Consider the following 6,101-nt stretch of genomic DNA (forward strand, 5'->3'; position numbering starts at 1 on the left):
GGAACCGGTCTGTATGTGGGATCCGAACCCTTGGCGGGAGCGCCGCCATGCTCCCAAGCAGCGCACTGTAGCAGTGCGCCACCGGGCCGGCCCTGGGGACCATGTTTTAAAACCACCATACTTTGGATTGGCCTTCCACCCTCCCTAAGCCCCTAGGACAGATATACAATGGCTTCTGGGATAGTTCATCCTAAAAGGCTGGCATGCTTTCTTCTAGGCCTGAGATCCTAAAGACTACAAGAGGGCTATGTCAGTTACCTTTCCCCGTGTAACAAACTACTCCAAAACTTAGCCTAAAACAACAATCCTGTGAGTCAACAATTTGGGCTGGGCTCAGCTAGGTAGTTCTTTTGCTGATCTCAGTTAGGATCCTTCATAATTCATGATCTGCTACTGGCCATTTAGGTGCCTCTGCTTCTCTGTATTGACTGGTGGTCAATGGGGTGAGAGAAACAGCTGAAATCACCCCCCTGTTGAGAACCATTGGCCTGAATGAATGTCGTTGATCAATCCAAGAATGCCTGGACCTTGAAAAAAGCTGATTTCAAAGAACTCTGAGTGGGAAATATCTCTGGGAAAATGGAGCTGGAATTAAGGTTTTAAGGTCCAGCTCAGTGTTAGAACTACCCAGAGAAAAAGGTAATCAGGGGGTGTAGGGGAAATGAGCCTTCAGAGATGTCTGGCTAAAGTACCCAGGGGTCCCTTGGAAGTGACCTCTGACTTATTTAGCCTTGCAATGAACATTTTGGTAGGTACTGAGGTTCTTACTGGTTAGTAAGCAGACATGTTGCTGAAATTTCTAGAGATGAAAGGAAGGAACCAGGAGTGACCCCCAGTTGATGGCCTCCAGGTGAACTCCCACCAGCTGGCCGTGCTGATTCTACATAACACCAAGGTAGGAGTAAGACTGGTATTAACTTGACACTACCGTGTAGCTGATGACCAAGGGTTGTGCAAGGAATGCTGAATGAATACCATATATGCTTGCAAACCAAAAACTAACTTCCCTCAAATATGAGGTCTGATCTGGGTGAGCATTCATCCTGGTGTGCCCAGAACACTCCAGTTTGTCTGCTGTCTTGATGTAATCATTAAGACTCCCTTTTTCACTCTTAAGGTTGTCCCTGTTTGGATAATAAATTACACATTCATCCTAAGTTACTTCCTCATTTCTCAACTTTAAGAACCTATAATCCTTGTATTCAATTATTTGGCCAATATTTAGGGCATTTCTCCTCCTTATCTAGCTGTAATAGTTGGCTTTTCATAATTATTATGCCTTAGTTTAAGGGATTGACAGTATTTTTGTATGTTTCACTATCTTTGTGCCCTGAGAATGGCAGAAAGGCTTCAAGAACCTGCAAAGTACTCACTCCATGTAGGCTCCTGGGTCCCAGTCTCAGCTGCCCTTTCTATCCCATCACGGGGGTGGCCACCAGATGCAGAACATGATTAACCTGTGAAGGAAGGGCACTGCAAGTGTCTCTGTTCCTGACCCCAGTCCTCAAGAGTCAAAATTTAAGGAAACAGGTGTAATCACTGCAGAAGAGTTTGTGGCAGCCAGAGATCACGGAGTCCACAGCTGTCCACCATGGCAATGAGCTACAAGGGAAGAATTGAAAGTGAAGGCATAGCTGCCAACAAGCAAACAATTTTTGCTAACCCAAATTGTACCGTGCTTCAAGCGTTGCCAACACATGAAACATTCAAATGAATTGGAAGCTAACCCTGAAGAAGACGATGTGGATGGGGGATAGGAAGACATGCATCATAGCACAGGTATTGCAGGAATAACTGAAGCAGTTAAGGAGATTACACTGGAAAGCAAGGACAGTATAAAACTCCAGGATCGCTCAGCATTATGTGAAGAGGAAGGAAAAGCTGCAGATCTGGATGAATATGTGGAGAGTGGATTGTTGGGAACAGATGAAGTTACCCTAGACACAAGGAAAGTGGTAGAAGCTGGTAAAACTAAAATAGATGTTGGAAGTAAAGGTGCTATTTTGAAAACTAGAACTTACGATCTTTCCATCACTTACGATAAATATTACCAGATGACATGACTGTGGTTTGGCTGTGATGAGCGACTGCTGCCTTTAACAGTTGAGCACATGTATGACATCAGTCATAATCATGTGAAGAAAACAGTGACCACTGAAAGTCAACATCATCTCTCACTACCCTCCATGTGTTCAGTCTACCCACGGAGGCATGTTGAGGTGATGGAGAAAATAATTGAGACTGTTGATGAAAGAGCAGGAGAATCTTCTAATTTTCTTGACATGTGTACAAACTGACATTCCAACAATACAATGAAACTACACAAGACACTTCACAATGCAGCCAAGAGAGCATAGAATCTATCCTAATATTGGTAATAATGTTTAAAGAAGTAATCCATAGATGTGACTATTGACCATATTCACCAATATGTACAGTTTCTCTACTAAAGGGACTCATATGTTTATGTGTTAAACTTAAAAAATGTTCTACTACCAAAAACAAAGCTGTGTGTCCCTGTGATGACCTCCCAGATCTTCTGCTTTGTGTTTCTTGCTTCAGTACAGAGACGCTTCCATTCCACTTGCTGTTAAGGCAATTTTATACCTGTCACGCAGTCTGCAGCTGTCTTTCTGTCAATCACTGTCTTCTTGAAGATTCTTTATAGAGTCTTTGGTCTGATTTACACATTCAAAAATTTGACCACATAGTAAGTGAGAAGGTCCATCTTCAAATTGAGATCTACAGTCCAGTGTCCTGTCCTGAATGCTACTGGAAATCCTTGTTATTGGCCTAAAGCCAGTTACACTGGGAAGATCCTCTAATGAGGATAGGGGTGGGAGGGCATGCAGAGGACCCTGTGTCCCAGCCTCTCTGTGAGGGAGGCTGAACGACCTCAACATGACTGAATCCACCCAGTGCTGAGAGTCAAGAAAAAACAGACCATCTCTGGGGCCCTGATATAAGCCACTCACACTAGAAAAGGATTTTAAGAGGTGGAGAGACCTGGGAAAGATTTACACTTCAAAATCACACCCCTGAAAATAGGGTGGAGGATTGATAATAGTGATGAATGACTAACAGTTAGCAAATCAGTTAAGAATACAAAATTCTGTATTCAAAATTAGGAACAAACTTGAGTATTTGTTTAGAATAAGAAAATAAGTCACCACAAGCTATAATTCTTAAAGTGAAAGATACAATTAACATTACAAAATCCTGAAAATAGCATAATATTCTCATTAATTAGTTCAATGATCCAACTCTATAATAATTTTTCCTGATTCCAGTCAAGATGTTGGAACAGACAGTCCCCAGTGTCACTCTCTCCAACAAATCAACTAATTTACAACTATTGAAAAGCAAAGACAGCCAAGCTGAGGATGATAGAGCTCAGGAGAAGAAGAGGAGAGACCTACAGAGCACATGAAGGTGAGAGAATCCACAATGAGAGAAAGAAAGGACCTCTCTGACCATTTCGAGCCCCAGCCATGTCCAGGCTGGAGCTGCTGAGTGTACAGAGCAGGAACTGGCAAAAGCCGCAGCTGTGACCTTTGGATGAAGTTGCTTGGAGGTGGCAGGGGAGAAGAGGGCCTTGGCGACCCCCAGGCTAGCAAGACCACTAATAGGGTTCCCGTGGACCCACACAGGACCAAGGAGCCACAACAACTGAAAAAAAAGAGACACTCAGATGCCAGTGAGTCATCGCAAGGGACCAGAGCACAGCCCATCCCATGGGAAGTGTAGCACCATGGGCAGTAGGGGAGATGGGCCCACTAGAAGAACACTGGGACACAGCAAGGACAGATAATCTGCACCCCAATCAGCACAGGACCACTTAGAGGAGACTGGCCAGGAATATAGAATTGTGCAGGGTGCAGTTTGATGAAAAGACTCAGGCCCAGACCAGAGTTTGTATACAATCCAGGTGCACTGGGTCTCTGGAGAACTGGAAGTACCTATAAAGTCAACCTGAGCTGTACAAAAAGCCTTCCCCAGAGAATCAGCAGCAAAGCAGCAATTTAGCTCANGGTCCAGCTCAGTGTTAGAACTACCCAGAGAAAAAGGTAATCAGGGGGTGTAGGGGAAATGGGCCTTCAGAGATGTCTGGCTAAAGTACCCAGGGGTCCCTTGGAAGTGACCTCTGACTTATTTAGCCTTGCAATGAACATTTTGGAAGGTACTGAGGTTCTTACTGGTTAGTAAGCAGACATGTTGCTGAAATTTCTAGAGATGAAAGGAAGGAACCAGGAGTGACCCCCAGTTGATGGCCTCCAGGTGAACTCCCACCAGCTGGCCCTGCTGATTCTACATAGCACCAAGGTAGGAGTAAGACTGGTATTAACTTGACACTACCGTGTAGCTGATGACCAAGGGTTGTGCAAGGAATGCTGAATGAACACCATATATGCTTGCAAACAAAAAACTAACTTCCCTCAAATATGGGGTCTGATCTGGGTGAGCATTTATCCTGGTGTTCCCAGAACACTCCAGTTTGTCTGCTGTCTTGATGTAATCATTAAGACTCCCTTTTTCACTCTTAAGGTTGTCCCTGTTTGGATAATAAATTACACATTCATCCTAAGTTACTTCCTCATTTCTCAACTTTAAGAACCTATAATCTTTGTATTCAATTATTTGGCCAATATTTAGGGCATTTCTCCTCTTTATCTAGCTGTAATAGTTGGCTTTTCATAATTATTATGCCTTAGTTTAAGGGATTGACAGTATTTTTGTATGTTTCACTATCTTTGTGCCCTAAGAATGGCAGAAAGGCTTCAAGAACCTGCAAAGTACTCACTCCATGTAGACTCCTGGGTCCCAGTCTCAGCTGCCCTTTCCATCCCATCACGGGGGTGGCCACCAGATGCAGAACGTGATTAACCTGTGAAGGAAGGGCACTGCAAGTGTCTCTGTTCCTGACCCCAGTCCTCAAGAGTCAAAATTTAAGGAAACAGGTGTAATCACTGCAGAAGAGTTTGTGGCAGCCAGAGATCACGGAGTCCACAGCTGTCCACCATGGCAATGAGCTACAAGGGAAGAATTGAAAGTGAAGGCATAGCTGCCAACAAGCAAACAATTTTTGCTAACCCAAATTGTACCGTGCTTCAAGCGTTGCCAACACATGAAACATTCAAATGAATTGGAAGCTAACCCTGAAGAAGACGATGTGGATGGGGGATAGGAAGACATGCATCATAGCACAGGTATTGCAGGAATAACTGAAGCAGTTAAGGAGATTACACTGGAAAGCAAGGACAGTATAAAACTCCAGGATCGCTCAGCATTATGTGAAGAGGAAGGAAAAGCTGCAGATCTGGATGAATATGTGGAGAGTGGATTGTTGGGAACAGATGAAGTTACCCTAGACACAAGGAAAATGGTAGAAGCTGGTAAAACTAAAATAGATGTTGGAAGTAAAGGTGCTATTTTGAAAACTAGAACTTACGATCTTTCCATCACTTACGATAAATATTACCAGATGACATGACTGTGGTTTGGCTGTGATGAGCGACTGCTGCCTTTAACAGTTGAGCACATGTATGACATCAGTCATAATCATGTGAAGAAAACAGTGTTCTTCCCTCCTCAAATTTCTCCAATACTTTTCCATGATACTTAAAATCTGAAGTCCTCACAAAATGCCTCCAAGGCCCTGCATGGTCTGGCCCTTGCCCAGCTCTCTGAGCTTATCTCTTACCCCCTTCTTGCTTAGTCACTCTGCCTTAGCCACAGCAGTTTATTGCTCTTCCTTGACTACACCAAGTGTGTTCCCCTGGAGCCAGGAACATTCTTCCCCTAGATCTCCACTTTTAAATAGCTGGATCTGATCACTGTCAATAGATTTATACTGCTTACTGGTCTAGCACTACTCACTATCTGGCATTTTATGTCCAGTTTCCCACACCCTCTATTTCTTTCTTGAAGGCTGGGGCTTTGTCTCTTCACTTCTGTTCTCCCAGTACCTACAGAAGTCTAGGAAGGATCATAGGTATTTCAAAAATACTATGGTTTCTGGTCAAGATGGATTAGATGGTCCCCAGCATCACTCCCTCCGACAAATAAACTGATTTGCAACTATTAAAAAGCAATGACTGCAA

General features: G+C 43.7%; 2 pseudogenes; both read left to right on the forward strand.

Moving 5' to 3' along the window:
- Positions 1–1,439: 1,439 nt before the first annotated feature.
- Positions 1,440–2,388, forward strand: LOC103595043 (annotated as a pseudogene).
- Positions 2,389–4,867: 2,479 nt separating this feature from the next.
- LOC103595044 lies at positions 4,868–5,623 on the forward strand (annotated as a pseudogene).
- The last annotated feature ends 478 nt before the right edge of the window (positions 5,624–6,101 follow it).

Source organism: Galeopterus variegatus, unplaced genomic scaffold, assembly GCF_000696425.1.
Source record: "Galeopterus variegatus unplaced genomic scaffold, G_variegatus-3.0.2 Scaffold1667, whole genome shotgun sequence".
Classification (NCBI taxonomy): Eukaryota; Metazoa; Chordata; class Mammalia; order Dermoptera; family Cynocephalidae; genus Galeopterus; species Galeopterus variegatus.